This window comes from Poecilia reticulata, chromosome 15 (assembly GCF_904066995.2).
Source record: "Poecilia reticulata chromosome 15, P_reticulata-male-v2, whole genome shotgun sequence".
NCBI lineage: Eukaryota > Metazoa > Chordata > Actinopteri > Cyprinodontiformes > Poeciliidae > Poecilia > Poecilia reticulata.
This window is the reverse complement of record NC_088844.1, coordinates 11,876,718-11,893,380: the sequence shown is the minus strand read 5'-3', so window position 1 is coordinate 11,893,380 and position 16,663 is coordinate 11,876,718. Positions and strand designations below refer to the sequence as shown.

The window sequence follows — 16,663 nt, the reverse complement described above, 5'->3', positions numbered from 1 at the left end:
CTACTTTGGGAGAAGGTGCAACACGTCAGACCGCCAATTTCCAAAAACACACACACACACACAAAAAAACACCTCATAGAAGCGCATACAGGGTCAGTGTGACCCTGCCGGACTGCGCACAGAGTAAAAAAATGTCGAGTTTCCTGCAAAAGTCATCATGACTGTGGTGCTTCACTGACCTTATCCTGACTACTCCTGAGGGAACACAAATAGCTGAAATGTTTTTGGCATAATTTTCAAAAACCAGATAGGATACTTCACTCATTAACCATCAGGTCAGCTTTTACATTCGGTTGTTGCTTGCATGTGCCTGTCTCTCTAATGTACCCTCGACTAAAAAAACAGAACATACTGTACTCAAAGCGAATGGCGCAGACCCAAGGTAAGCTTTGCTTTCTTGGCTACTTTCACAGCTAAGTTCACGGTAAAATGTTTAGAAATGACCCATATGTCTCAGACCATTCGATGATTTGACGAGCAAACAGCAATCTTCATTGCTCACTTCATTGAAGTTCACTGGCAACCGAGGCCAACTGTATCGGTTTAACTCAATCACACAGGCCCATCCTCTCTTGATCTCGATTTTGGTTCACCAAGAGTGAAAATCTTTACCATTATTATGAAATCAAGGTGTAAAGAAAATGGTTGGATGGATGGATATTATGAAATCTCAGTGAAGATTCCTTTATGAAATCAAATTTTAATGAAAAAACTAGGCTAAAATAGTATTAAATAAAAAATAATAGTGTAGAAATGTGTATTGTACAGTGTTTGCATAATTATTCATATCTCTCAAAATGGTTCTGCCATGATACAAGCACAAGCGCTAATGCATCTTCATGAGAATTTATATGATAGACCAACACACAAAAAAAAGTTTAGAATTGTTGCTCTGTAAATTTTAAAAGTAAAAATCTGAAAAGTGTGACATGACTTTGTATTCATCCACTCTTAATCAAAAATGTAGAATGACATTTTACTGCAAATGACGTCGAGGGTCTTTAGGTTTCTGCCATCTTTGCCCATGTAGAGACTGACATCTGTTCGCATTATTCTTTGGATGGACTGAAAAACAACAATTTCTTCATTTTTGCAATGCAGTGGGATTTAAAAAACATTTTCGGTGAAGGTCTTAGTTAAAATCTCCTACAGAGGAGATGGTAGCCGTTTTATAACAGACAGGTCAAGCACTTTTCTCTTAGACCATTTTTGCTCAAATATTGAAACCTGACAACTTATGTTACAACAATACATAGCTGCACTTGTCTGTTAAATCTGTAAGCTCAAAAATGTGGCACTATAGCATGGATTTCTTCTACAGGTACATATTTTGTGTGCATTCTTTTTTTCCTCCTTTCCTGTGCATCAGATCCAGACCTTCATTCTTGCTGCTTATCACAGTGTCTCCACAGCATAACTCCTCAGTTTGCCAAGCGACTCCACCAAGGCTGTCACACTTTCAGCTCTATGACATTCACCCACTCAAACCAGCAGCTCCTCTCTCCTCCCCACTCAACCGATGCAGCCCTGCACAACAGCCGTACCGTCCAGCTACACCAAACCCAGTTCTTTCCATCTAAATTGCTACTTATGCAATGTGAAGCAGGTTCCCCCCCCCCCCCCCCCAGTAATCTCTGTGTGACATCCTGTTTCATCTGATTGTTTAGCCCTAAGCCCAAACCACATGCTTTTGCTGTTTATTACACGTACATTTTCTTCACAGTTTCATGTATTTGGAATCAATGCAATTCTCAACAACCTGTCTGCTGTAGACTGAGCATGAATTAGAATGTAACAACCATCCCACATGAGGCTATATAAGTATCCAGCCTCAAACTAAAAGCAAGCACTAAAATCATGGAATAAACTTTTCTCTCTAGCTGGCAGTGTACAGTGACAAATTGTGTCGCCTTATAACTTTTAGTGCTAAAATAACACTTCTAGTGTGACTGAGTCACCAACAGCTAATAAAATGTAAATGTCCACATTAGAATGAGGAACATCATTATAAATTATCCCTGAAATTAGAGGTTTAGTGTTGGATTAAAGTATGCCGTTGCGTAGTTTCAGTTTCCATGATCGTGAAGAAAAGAAAATGCTTCATTATGTGTGTTTAACCTGTAAGAAAAACTTATTTAAGTTGCAGTTGAGGCCAAAATTGAAGGTCCGTGTATAGGATGAGTCCAGTAAGATTCGTGTTATGCCAAGACAGAGTTGAAGGTCCGTGAGATGTTTTCAGAACTGAGAACAGGTTGGGTATTGTTGTTGTCGTTTTTGTTTTTTGGAGTTTTTTTTCCCAGCTAAACCATTCTGTGCCTCACAGAGAAAGAAAAAAAAAAACACGCCTACAAGCTGACTGAAGAACTGCAAAAAATCGAAACCACTCATAGAAATATATTTATGCCACAGGAGAGAAGCTGGAAAGGTCCATCTGCACAGTGTCTGTCGAAGGTACTGTGTTTTCTGGCAGCAAAAATGGAAGGAATAATAAAAGCAGGAGATTTTGTGGGTAGGAGGGAGAGAAAGGAAGAAGGAGAAGGAAATTTCACTCAAACAAAAATAAAGTTTCCTTAGGCCTCCAAATACAAGTTTACTTTCAAATGGAATTCAATGAATACGTTAAAACAACAGAATTAAAAGTGCAACACCTATCAAAAGACTACTTTAAATTTCTATTTAAAGCAAGTGAGAGCTGGAGGGTTATTTACATATCATATATGACATGTTTGAAATCTGATGTAAGGAAGAGTCTAAGTTGTATGTAGAAAAAAAGTAAGGAAGACATAATTTATTTTGGAACAGAACAATATGCAATACATTTACCAGGTGTCAAGATCTCAGAAAATACCGAGTTAGAACAGAAACTCATTACACTACGCATTGAGCTAGAACTGCAAAACAACTTATTTATAAACATTCAAAACTTACAGATAACTAATAATTGCGAGGACAACCCGACATGTTTAAGTTTCAGTCATGACAGAATAAAATACCCTCATTTTAACTTCTAGTTGGTTCATGTCTGGTTTTTGTGGCATACTTTTAACAAAAGTATTATCGTTTCTTAAAAGTTCTTTAAAAATAGTTGCATAGTTTTATCAAACCTGGCTAAGTTCATCAGTAATGCGACTATCACAAACCACCAACCGAGAGAGGGTGTACTTCCTTTTTTTTACCGTGGCTCTGGGTGGTGGGAGTGGTGAGACGGCTTTCATTTTTACATGACAGTAGCTATGAGTTCTGACTCCAGCATGAAAAGTCATCAGACACAATGTCACGCCTGTGGTTCTGCGCCATCCCAGCTGTGATACTTCTCCTTTCTTTAACACCCATGACTTCTTCAATCTGTACACATAGACTTCACTGCTTACCCGCAGGGCAGCTCCATCTCTGCGACCTTTCTGTGTGCTTTTCAAGCCCAATAGTGTCCCCCAAAACGCAGCCGACACACATGGGCACAAATACATTTACAAAGTTAAAGATACTGAGTATAAGAACATAAAATATTTTGTACTATGTTGCCATAATATTTGTGCCTTTTCTGAGAAATTGTGCATGCTAAGAGTAAATTGGGTGTAAAATACATTTTTTTTATTTTTTTTATTGGCTCTTGTAACATTTAGTAGTGAGGTAAGCTGAGGTAAATGAATCAGGTTTTCATCACCTCAGTCTGGTGATGGAGCGATTCATTTCGTCTTCTCCCCAACCTTTTCATCTATATATTCCAAAGGCTGTCCAGTTTGGCTGACTTTTGGTCCTCTCACTGACTGAACGTTTGTGTAATTGAAGCGAGTTGAAGTTTTAGAAAACATAATGTGAAGCTATGGAAAAACATTATGTAGTTTATCATTTTTATAATATTTATGTTACCCGTGTTTCACTCATTTTACTATATTCAGTTTTGATATTTATCTACCCATATATCCACTTTCCATCTTTTACTCATAATATTCTTTTCATATTTAATAATTAAATTGTTTTTGGCGTATCATTTACTCATTCATGCTACTTTATGCTCATTTACCTTTTAAGCTCTGAGACATCTGTCTGTGGAAAGGTCAATGAAACCTTTTGATGACTTTTGCTGTCTGTGGCTTTGTTCAGACTCTTCAACGTTGCAGAAATGTATCGTTCTCTGTGCTGTATCGCAAAAAGCCATCACATGAAATGCTCTTACGGGCTTGCAGGTCGCCCACATTCAACGCTGCCAAGACAAACTATAAAGGTGAGTTAATTTCTGTTGCAGACAGAGAGTGAGTTGACCTGAATTTGTAAACTCATCCCACTCCTTGATAAAGTAAAAATCCTTGAAACAAACATTTGTCGGTATCTGTCTCTGATTTGTTTCTGTCTCGACTTGTTCCTAATACTTTTTTTTTCCTAACAGGTGTGTTAATAAAAACCAGCACAAACTAAATCCTACTCGCCATAATGTTGTTGATACTCAGATATCAAATAAATAGAGCATCCTTCATAAGCACTGCTTTTCTATGGAGCAATATGAATTTTACTGAAAACTGGGTCCAAACAACAAAACACACATAAAAACTAATTCACAATGAACAAAATATGCAGGCTGGCGGTTCAGCTCCACTTAGCAGCATGTATAATACGTTGTTTCCAGACATAACTGAGCAATATAAGGCACTTTGGAAATGTGTTCATAATCCTTGAACTGTTTTGCATCAGACCTCATCGGAGATCCCATAATTTGCTTTAGTCAGTCAAGCAAAATCAGAAAAAAATACATATTTTGTAGTTGTAATGTGACAGAAGTTAAGTTCAAGTGGTATGATTGTTTTAACAAGGTCCCTTATCTGCATAAGATAATTTGGCACACATTTTAGCCGCTATAAAAAAAAAAAAAAACATAGTTTCACCAATCGAGCAGAAGATGAAAGGATTCTAGAAATAAAATGAAGAGGAGTCAGCTATTTTAGTTAGATATTCACAAAAGTGTCTTTAAAGAAAACCAAGCTCAAAAACAGTGATGGTACAAGTTTGGGCAAAGGTGCCACACTTTGCAAGGTAGAGAGTTGTGCTTAATCTTTGATGCAAAGATTCCTTATAAAATATTTCTGTCCTTGCAGATCCCACTGTATTGAAGGGCCATTATGAAAATGGGAGAAATACAGGAAAATGACCATTAACACCAGTGACCCTGAGCAAGCCTTGTGCTGCTGTGCTCCTGTGCAAAGAAATGTCAAGTTGTACATAGTGCATTTCATGTTTTACGCCATAAATTATGATTGATATGCCTCTAAACACGAACATGGTTTCAGAGGAATTTAAACAGAGATAGCCATTTGTTGAAGAGTTTCTTTTGGTAGGACGGAAAGAAGAAGAAAAAAAAAACACTCTGCTTGTTATGTTTTTTTCTCCAGCAGAGAGACCTCAGTGTAAATACCCGTGTTTATTTATGTGTTTATTAAAGGACTAAGATTAGTCATTAATTGTGAATTTGAGTCCCTGAGAACTGGAGCTGAATACCAAATAGGGCTTTACAATGTTTGAAGTATATTAATACGGAGCCCTGACTAGCTAATGAAGTCCCTGTGGACTGGATCCCTCACTACAATTCACCTTTTATTCTCACAATCCCTTCATCAGTTCCACTTTGACGGATTTCCAGCTTAAAATTGAGAGGAATAATAATAGAGACTTAGCGAGGTCCTTTAAAAAAGTTGATGGAAAAACTTCCCATTGGCTCAAGCAGATTGATTGCGGTTTAACTGAATTTTAACCCCATGATTTAACCTACAGCCTACAATTTCATTTAAATGAGATTTTTCTTAAAGTGTCACTGAAGTGCAGCAATGTACAAAAGAAAAAAAAAACTTTTTTTTTTATGCAGGAGAGTGGTTGGGTTGAATGGCACTTATTGATATTTTTTATTGGAAAAAGGGTTAAAAAGTACAGATTGAACATTTAAAAAGTAATTCAATCATATAATTTCTGTGGTTCAAAAATCATTAATTAGACTTTGGTGAAATTTTATTGAGGTGACAGAGAAATATTTGTATTTGTTCCCTTACCTTTGTTAAAAAGTAAATAAATCAAAAACACAAACTCATTAATTTGTCAAGAAAAACACGGGACAATCATGTTGTAGAAAACAAAACATCAATATCACCAACTTAAAGGAAACACTCTCTGTTGTGTAGCATACACAAGCTTGATTGACAGCGCTAACACCTTCCTCCTGGCTCTGATTGGTTGTTTCTGACAAAGCAGTATAATATCTGCAAATGGCAGATTTTTTTATGTATAGCATTAAAAAGTGAAAATTAAATGTGAAACACTTGTGATTTATCTTTAACGAACATTTTAAAAGTGCTTAAAAACCCCAAATTAGAAAAGAACCAACAACACTTCTTCACCATGTACTGTGAGTCATAATGAAAAATCTTCAAATATTTTTTCGAACAACAAGAAGAAAAAACAGTGCACAACCAGACAGATTGTTAATGTGTACTGTCACACTTGCACAAAACTGTATTTATTATTATCTCTTGTATAACCGTGTCTGGGCCTTGTGCTACCACAAACCCAAATTACATGTGCACTGAGGGAAGTCTGTCTGATGCTTGAGTGCTTTTAACCACTCTTGCTGGTATACCCTCACTCAGGGAAATGCTGGGTGACAAACCGTAAACCCACTGACATCTACAAAGTAGCAGCATTTACTGTGTACCCATTACTTCAATAATAGATGTTCTTTCCCCTTTGGCTAACTTGCCTGAGTTAACATTTTTGTATGCCTTTGACTGCAACAATTATCACTCTGTGTTCCTTACCTTCAAATAAATGCTTAATATCAATCATCAATTCAATACCAGACCTATAATGTTCAAAAAAGACATGCCCTCTCATCAGAATGATAGAAATATTATTTCAGGATAAGATTATCATATTTAGACTGTGTTAAAGGTTACTGATTCAGGAATTACATATTACAAATATATATATTTTTGTTTTGCTAGGGAATAAATATAACATGGAAGAGTAGACCATTTCTCATTATTACTCCTCAAATGCCAAAAAAAAAAAAAAGAGAGAACAGGACTTCCATGTATGGCAGGTGTGTTGATCTTCTAGGAAATCGCTAGAAGAAAATGAATCCAGACCTAAACTTGCTCATATCTAGAGTAATAATCATAGTGTAAGCCAACTGAAACTGAAACTGGAAGTTTAGCTTATTGCTGCATACAAAAACACAAAAACTACAAGCAAAAAAATTAAAATAAAAATAAAAAATCTCCAAAGCCCCCCTAATTGCCTCATCACAGTAAGTATATCACATCGGTACAAAAAAAAAAACGGGAAAACTACTTCAGTTACTTTTGTGATTGTTTTAAATCATCCCACACTAGCTTCAGGGTGAGAGTGAGTTTCTGTGCACTTTTTTTGATAAGGAAGTAACAGCAGGAGTAAGTTGGACATGTCACTAAGTCCAAACAAGCTCAGAGACAAGTGAAGTCTTTAACAACTGATTGCTTCCCATGGCCATTTCCTTTTTTTAGGCACAGACACATTTTGTGGGTGCTTTTTATACGAATGTGCAAATCCCAGAGATGGAATTAAAGCAATGTAAGGTTAAAGTCCAGACCATTTTCCTTCGTCCGCCGTAGCAAAATAGAAGTTGTATTGTTCACTGAGTATTGTATTGTTCAGAGTTGCTTTAGGACTGAAGCTTCTTACAATTATCATCAGGTAAGAAAATGGTACCTCCAAAGCACATTACAAAGAAAGACCAGACAGCAAAAGCATGCACGCATTTGCTTTTGCCTTCGGTCTATTTAGACTCGCAAGCAAATCTAACGTATCATTTTTGGACTTTGGAAGGACACTGAAGCAACATATAAAGACTTTAGACATGCAGTGAGAATACCAACTCAAACCGCTGATCTCCTAGATACAAAGAGACAACAACATGATCCCTCTATCAAAGTTCTAGCCCAATTAATGAGACTTAAGACAAAAACACACTTCAAGGACTGCTCAAGACTGTGGTGTTTTTTTTATTTTTTATATTGTTAGTTATTTTTAATAACTGAGCATAATTTGCATGTAAACTGCAAGCAGAACAATCTTCCATTTATTTCAAAAGAGCTGATTTTCATGCCTGGAGTCATTTTGTTTATTTTAAAGGAAGGTAACTTAGGGGTATGTTTAGCAAAGAACAATTGCAATTGTTTAAAAAAAAAAGATTAACAATAGATGTAAATTATAGAAAAGGGAGAAGTTTAATAAAAAATATCAGTACTGGACCCGATTCTGTCATAAATCTTGATGTCAACCAAGTTATATTTGGGTTAAATTTTAGGTGAGACGATCAGGGTTACAGCCGAAAACATTGATGCATAGTTGCAACTAACAAGATACATCATATAAAGTGTTGAAAAAACGAAATAGATTCACTGCTTTATTTTTTTATTTGGATTTTTTTTTGGCACACCTTTATGTTTCAAATCATCAAACAAATTTTAGCATAAAAGATCATTTGAGTGGATAGAAAAAGCTCATTTCAACTTAAGATTTTCTTAATTAATGGGAAAAGTTATCAAACCAACAAGGCCCTATGTGGAAGTATAATCCTTTGTTAAAACACGAATTAACTATGAACATGTTGGTTTTATTTCAGTAGCAATAGCCAGCCCAACTAGTGGAGTCAAGAAATGGATATAAATACAAGCGCTGACAACACAAAGTAGGGCAAAAGATCTCAAATATCAAGTCATCATACCTGAATTAAACAACGTTTAAGAACAGACGAGAAAAAATGTCATTCATGTCTATCAGTCTGGAAAGGGACAAAAATAGTTTTTGGGACTCCAGTGACCCACAGTGAGAGTAATAATCCATAAATGGATGGCAAAGATGAATGATCCCATGAAAATATGTAATTGCGATGAACTTGCTATATATATTGAGATTTTGCTGAACCCATATTTTACTGTTTTCCTCGTTGACAGAAAAAAACAAAACAAAAAAAAAAACATATTTCCAAGAACATCTTGATTCATATTGTCTACTGCATAATTCACTGTAGGGGAGAGATGCAATATTTAATATAAATTACCACTTTACAGGTAAAAACATCAATTCTACTTAACATTACATGACTCAACAAATGGCTAAAAGAAAAACTGAATCTCTATTTGATTTTTTTTTCAAAAAACAAAAAAGGAGATGGTAATAAAAGTCACCATTATATAATGAGCTCTGTTTTTGACAGCGTAATTTAAAATATTGTGAACGTGAACATTAGGAAAATGCCCTGGAGGTACAAACAGCTGACAGGGGGAAAGACAACAGTGTCATTTGTGAATACAAAAGGTTTCTTTCTTTTTTTCTTTTTTCATGGGTAACTCACCAAACGCTGCCGGGAGGTGAAGAGTCTGGAGGTCACCTTTCAGCAGAGCGCTTTTCGGCATCTATGCTGTCAACTGGAGGTGCACGATCATCTTCTTTCGGTCGGATCATAGTGTCTTGGAGGTAGACATGGAGGGAGGAAGAAAAGAGACAATAAAAACAACGAATGTGTTAAAAAGCATATGTCCAAATTAGGAAGTTGAATACCTATAGCATCACTGCGTTTGAAAACGGAGTCAAACATGAACAGGAGGGAAGAACTATGACACTCAGAATGTTTGCCTTGAACCAAAATGGCTGCTCTCTCCAGAAAGGAATTATACATTTTTCATCATAAAGCAAAGCAAAAAAAACCCCAAAAACTTCTACTTGCTTTTCAAACAATTTTTTCAGTGTCTATGATGATCTTTTATGTGGTCCTTGCAATATACCTTTACATTGCGGCATTGCTAAAATCTTTATTCATTGTTTGTTTAATGCATTTTAATCAAAGATCTGCTTGAGGTATGTGTCTACAATTCCCCACTGGATAATATCTGTCAAAGGGAAGAATGGCATGTCTTCATGTCTAGGGAAGTGTTCATGCCTTATATAGTCTGGGTCTACTAGAGTTGCCTGCTGCACATAGCTGGATGTAGCCAAGGGCTAAGGAAGGAGACCTTTTGAGAGCTCATTAAAACAGTCTTCAAGTCTTGAGAGACAAATATGAATGCACTACAAAAGAATGAGCCTGCCATTAAAAATAATCAGAAGTAATGGAGCTGTTCCCAGACTGAAAGTACATTTAATAAAAAAAAAAGTGGAAGCTGGTTTAAATGGAGAAACAAAAAAAAAGGCTATGAAGTGGAAGACGGAGAAGGTTGAGGCTTGATACTAATTTACAAATAATGTAAACACCTTTAGAAACATTAAGTAAATGAACACTGGATGTTCTGTGTTGCAAATACAAATTATATCCTATAGGTCAATGTGTAAAATATTTGTTCTAAAAGACATCCACGAGGTATTTATTACAATTCTTTTTGCATCTTTTTCTTTTTTCTCCACTATTGACATTTGCACTAGCTGCACGCAGACAAATAAGAAACCATGTAGAATTTAAATATTTCCTCTGCTGCATCCTATTTTAAGGCATCCTTACAGGATGGAGTGCTTCATCTTAATGCTAACAACCTCGCTTGGCCTATCTGCTCTAAAGCTAAGCTGGGTCTGCAGGGGCGTTTTCGAGTGAGCCGTGAAGAGGACTGAGCGATACAATTACCGTTTTCAAGTTTCCACTTTAAATCTGCGCTGAGACTTGATCTGAGCCTCAAATGGCACGGCAATTAACGTAATGACGTCCACGTAATGACGAGGACGTTCCCACAATGTTATGAGAACGGTTATTACCCAGATAAACATGGCAGTATATTGTCATACCCAGATAAACACGGCAGTATATTGTCATACCCAGATAAACACGGCAGTATATTGTCATACAGTACATATGAAGAAGTCTTGTGTAAAGCAGAGAGATAAGATGTCAAAAAGTTTTAGTTCCCAGTCTCATAATAAATCATTCTAAGGAAGAAAACCCCGAACCTCTCAATTTTATTAATTATTTTCAAAGATATTTTTGGCACTAGAGGTTCACAACGGCCATGTCGAGGACTACGGCCTCTGTATTTTGGGTGCCCACTCTATCCTAAAAACTAGGGTTGAAGCATGTCTGTGAAAAAAGCATCTAAAAGTTTAGTTAATGTATCAAACATAAGGATATATTTCTGTCAATTTTATTGCCCAGATTAACCCTCTAAGTCTTAATCGGAGCGCCGGCAATTCAGTCAAATTTGCAGAACCGTAATTTAGCCACACTTTGCGCCCTCAAATTCCAACAGTTTCTGAAAGGGGAGACGTTGCGCTTTTCAGCCAATATCAGGTTATTACAGTAATTTCACCATAATGGCAGCGAGTGAAATTAATCTGAGGGGTATTCTTTTAATAGAAGGTAAATTGCGCAAATGACTTGATAGATATTGAAAGTTCCAGTTGTTATGGATAAATGGGCAAATATATTTACTCACAGGACATTTAGAGAAGTGCGTACAGTTAAAATAAGCAAAAATATCCAGGTGGAGATTTTAAATTTAGGTTTAAATAGTTTTTGATTTTTCCTGCATTCAATCTATTTTGTGCCAAAGTGTCCAAACAAAATGCTTTGCTGTGCTACATTTAAGTATCACATAGACTGTTGTAGCCCATCATGTTCTATTACACAGAGCTAAAGCTCATGTCTGAAATGTGAAAAATGAATCTTCTCTTCTTCTTTTTCCTAAGTTATCAGAGAAGACTGGCAATTACTGCACATTATCACAGTAAAAGAAAACATGGTAGAAAGTATTGCAGCAACAACTCGCATATGAGAGGCTGGGCTGTTCATATTAACCATAAACGGCACAAAAGTCACGACAACTTCAAATCTCTCTACTTCCGAAATGAAGACTCTTATCTCGCCCAGCTTAAGTACAATATAAATCTACCAGGAAAGCTCTTGACATCCTCGTTTGCTCACCGTTTGACTTACTAAGAAGAACTGATTCTCGAAAAACTGCTTTTGATTCATGTGTGCTTGCGTAGCAAAAAAATAGAACAACAATTTCAGGCACAAAAGTCATTTTTCATAATCAATAAAAATAGTATTATAGTTGGAACAAAAAGAAAAATTGCAAATATTTTTATAATCAAATGCATGTACAGGAAGAGTCTTTGCACCTCAGTGTGATAAAGTGGAGGAGTATATTTTGTCTCTAGCTGTAGCTGTTCGTGTTGGAACGTTTAGGAGCAAAGCAGTTTGCGCGTGTGTGTGTGAGTAAAGCAAAAACACTGACACAAACAGAAGGACAGGAGGAAAAGGACAGAAACAGAGTGTTTCTTACAGCTGAACTGTGGCTGAGACTCAGCCAAGGTCATCCTCTTACTTATGACATACATGGAGCCAGACCGAGCCTCTCACTTGGACGCTCTCCATCTGCTCCCGCTGATAAGACCGGCTACTCCACGAACAGCATGCAGACACCACAGCTCTGCATTGTGAATAACATACAGCAATTACGCAAAATCAATATCCTTTTTTTACCCCCTGCTAAAAAGAAGGCGGACTTTCTGGAATGGTTTAGATCTAGATGATCGTGCATTAAAAAAAAACAAAAAAAAAAACATGTTTTTGAACGCTAATGCAAAGGAAGTACAAAATAGATTTGTACTAGACACAAAGATGGAAAAGAGATATCCTGCTAATTGGTTTATGCATATCAACCAGAAAACTCAATTGCATGCAGTCAGGGGGCCAGAACAGCTTAGCTTAAATTACAGGAACTCAACAAGGCAACATGGATTGTTGGGAGTCCAGAAGATTTTCCACAGCTTCTCTTCCAGCTTATATAAATTGGGAGAGGTTAATAATGTGTGCAGCTGGCCGACTGGCAGACCTGCTCCGACTTCTCCTGTTCAGCACTCCACTTTGTGAATCAAAGCACACGTTAAAATTCATGAGAGCAAAGAATATGTTTGGCTGTCACTCCAGCAGAGGACGCAGAGGATTGTTCTGTAAACCCCTCTGCCTTGCTGCTCTTCAGAGTCGGACTTGAATCAAGGACAGAAGCTCTGACAGCATGGGGAATGTGGACGACAAATATTACGCGTGTATCGGATTGCTCTTTAAAGAAAACAGGAAGGCGCCGTGCTTGGGGTAGTTTTAAATAAATGTGAGGTGCTGATAAAATTTTACAGCATTTAAGAGAGTGGCAATAAAGCAATAAGGAGGAATATTCGAAAGACTGGGAGGTTCGCCTGTTTTACGACGGCTGTCAAAAGCGCACACGCCCCTGCGGAGAGGCCGGGTTTTTGTGACTGAAAAAAAAAAAAAGAAACTTCATAAATCATTTCACAAGTGTTTACATGTATGATGTGACGAACCTCGTGTACAATTCATGTGCTAAAGCATTAATATAGGCCGTTAATCTAGCATTTTATGTAAATACTTTTTGATTTAGATTTAACTTTGAGTCTATACTCATCAGGGAGGCTGCTAAGAAGCCAACAACAAGTTTTTTTTGCTGTCTAAATGTATAAATAGATTATCTGGGGTTTTATCTTTGTTTCTGTGCAAATTTTGACATTTCCATATGAATTTGTTTAATTTTGTGACATTTTGTCAAAACAACTGGCAGCATCCGGTTATGGATTACTTTTCTCCAATAATAAACGTAACAATATGCTGTATAGTAAACAAGATTTACCGTGGTGTCAAGTATTTGATCTTTTAGCAGAGCTGCATAATGATGCAAGAGTCACTGTACATTTAATTTGGTGCAGTGTCTTTCGATGGTTTCTCCAGAATTAATGTGAATGAAAAAACATGGATAAAAAAAAAAGAAAAAAAAACTTTTAACAAAGGACCTACCTGCAGACTCCGTTTTTCTTCATTAACTTCCTTCTTTGTTAAATTGATCTATTAGATGAGCCATCTGCTAAAGCCCACCATTTCTTTAATGCAAGCACACATTTCAAAAATATCTCCATCCAAATTACCTCCAACACTGAAACCCAGACAAGCTTCTCCAACGCTAAAGAGGTTGGTGATCTCATCACCATAACTACAGCTGATGATCTCAACATGCAACGCTTCCTATTAAATGAGCCTTAACCCATGGAGGTGGACCAATTGGCAGGAAATGAGATCAAATTGATTGGGAAACAGATGGAAGCGAAGCAGCCCCGATAAAGCTCATGAGGCTTTAAGGGTGCAGATGAAAACAAGACAGAGTCGGAGAGCAGACAGCATGAAATCAAGGACAGATTGGATGAACTATGGGGCTTAATTTTCCAAGGCTTAAAGGGAGATAAAGGATCTTTTAAAGTCAGAATGGTTAAAACTGAGTCTGTTCTTGTGTTGGAATTACTTCAAGAGCAAGAGGTGAGACGAATAATTGAACAGTGTCTTTGACTGCCATAAAAAAATATTCACAAAACTCACAAAGGGTGAAAATAATCTGCCACTGTCAGTTGCTGAGTATTCTTGTGCAATATTTCCAGGGAAAAGGACAAGACAACACAACAGCCAGGCCTTGAACCTTTGCTAAAAGCAAACCACTTTCAGCTTAGCAATTATTGAAAGGCATCTAATTCCACATGGAGACAATATCTCTGTCAATTTTAAAAGATGACAACAGCCAGCCTCCCTATGTTGTTAAATACATCAGCAATTATGTTTAAATCTTATCCAACATTTCCACGGGGATTAAGACTTGACAAAAACTTGATACTTCAAAAGCATGAACTTTAGATCGACTGATGATTATGACAAATATAAAAGGGAGTGCGGGCGTCTGGACTGGGTATCTGTTCCAGTTAAACCTTACGTCTTACCTGATGATAGTTCAGACAGACCTCACTCCCTAAAACTCCCTTTCATGACCCTGAAAGGGCATGAAAAATAAATGAGCTCATCCAAAGAAGAAAATATTTATTAGATTGTCTAATCAGGAAGAAAGACTAACATCTAAATTTAACAAATGTGATTTTTAGATAGACTTTATATAGATTTTCTTTTCTACACAGTAAAAAAATAAAATAAAATAAACATGGATATCTCAAAAAGTTTACATCAGTCTATTTGATTTGTAATATACAAATATTTCACACTGTTGCACCGAATTACTGTAATGCTAAGCAAAGGACATAAAAAAATTAAGGATGAAATCAAATGGAAGAAACACAAGGACCTAAAATATTTCATTAGGGGCGCAAGAAAAATGATTTACAATCTGCACGCTCTCCCTGATTTCATCTTTGATGAGAAACAGCGCAGTTCCACAAATTAGTTTGAGTTTTTACTGCATCGGGGTCAGCCCTGGTGGCAGCGAGACGAGTAATGGTTAAGAATGCGATAAACGGCTCCCGAACGGCCCGGAAGACTTGCTGAGTTCATGAAACTTTTAAACATAATGGAATGTGAGACGAGAGGCTTTTGAGATGTAAATGACTCACGACCATTTAAATAAAATAAATAAACGCTACTCCCAGCGTATAAATCCCCAACTTAATTTAGCTGCGTCAATAGATCGCCGGGTTATGACTGATGTGAAGCTCCTCGTAAAGCTGCAGCAGAGTCTGTAAATGCAGCCAAACAGAAAACAGCGGCGCCACAAATACACACTTGACTGGATATTCTTAAATAAATCCATGTGTTGCACTGAGAAAACACACAACATTTTAAAATGAAATTGAGTTTTTGATGTTTGTGTAATTAAGGGGAGATTTAATTACACAAAAACCTGACAGGATGCAACACATTTTAAAAGTGAAGCCTGCTGCTGAAGCCTAATGTTATTAAACAAGCGGTGTGAAATATTGGCTCTTCTGTGTTAAGACAAGTCAAATCCATGTCAAACACACTCATGCAAGTGTTTCAAATACACAGGTTGTTGGGTAAATTGCATGAGTTTACACTCAGAGGGGCAGAAGTCGCATGTCGAGGGTAGTTATGAGCCCACGGGGTGAATAAACATAAAAAATAAATAAAAAATCAGATCATCGTCTCCAGATCATTAACCCTTCAGAGCTCCACTGACCTCAGATGTTCATTTGATCTCATCATGTTTTGGTGAGTGTGGAAGAGAAATGGTGTGAGGATGTGTGTGAGGGGGAAGGCACCACTTTGATGTTGTAATGCAAAATTTCTTTTATCTCTCACAGAGCGTTTGAGGCTTGGCTGGCTGTCCAAAACTCAATTAGAGACGATCTGAGTGTGAACTGACTGCAGACGAAGATGTGTGAGGCACTGAGGTGTGAACAGGATGGATGGATGGATGGATGGTGGACAATGAGATGTGATTAACAATAATCTTTGGAAAGCTTAGGTCAAATCCAATAGCTACGTGCAAGACTGACCACTGCCTGACCTGTACAACCAGTGCATTTTGGTACAGTGAGGGGTACAATCCACAAATGTGAAAACGTGAAAGATTTTGAACATTCCACCCAAATATCTACAAAAGCAACGCAGAGTCATCCAGACAAGAGCCCAAAACTAAACCCACAACACTGTGGACCTCGGTGGGACCAAAGAAGTTCAGTGTTCATGATCTAACAATGAAAACTGCAAAAACACAAAATCTTACAAAGTAGTTTTGGTCTAGTTTATAGTGAAAATATCTTAGTGCTCTTGAAATAAGACAAAACCAACTTACAAGTAACGTTTCAACAAGATGTAGGAGCTTGTTTGTAAGTAAATAAGTCATTAAAATTG

General features: G+C 37.0%; 1 protein-coding gene across 1 annotated transcript in view; it reads right to left on the bottom strand.

Moving 5' to 3' along the window:
* Positions 1 to 16,663, bottom strand: part of chrm3a (cholinergic receptor, muscarinic 3a) — an 86,639-nt gene that overhangs the window by 46,523 nt on the left and 23,453 nt on the right. The window contains exon 2 of the mRNA XM_008429242.3: positions 9,377 to 9,491. The gene's annotated coding sequence lies outside the window, so the exon portion shown is untranslated. The remainder of the gene's footprint in view (positions 1 to 9,376; positions 9,492 to 16,663) is intronic.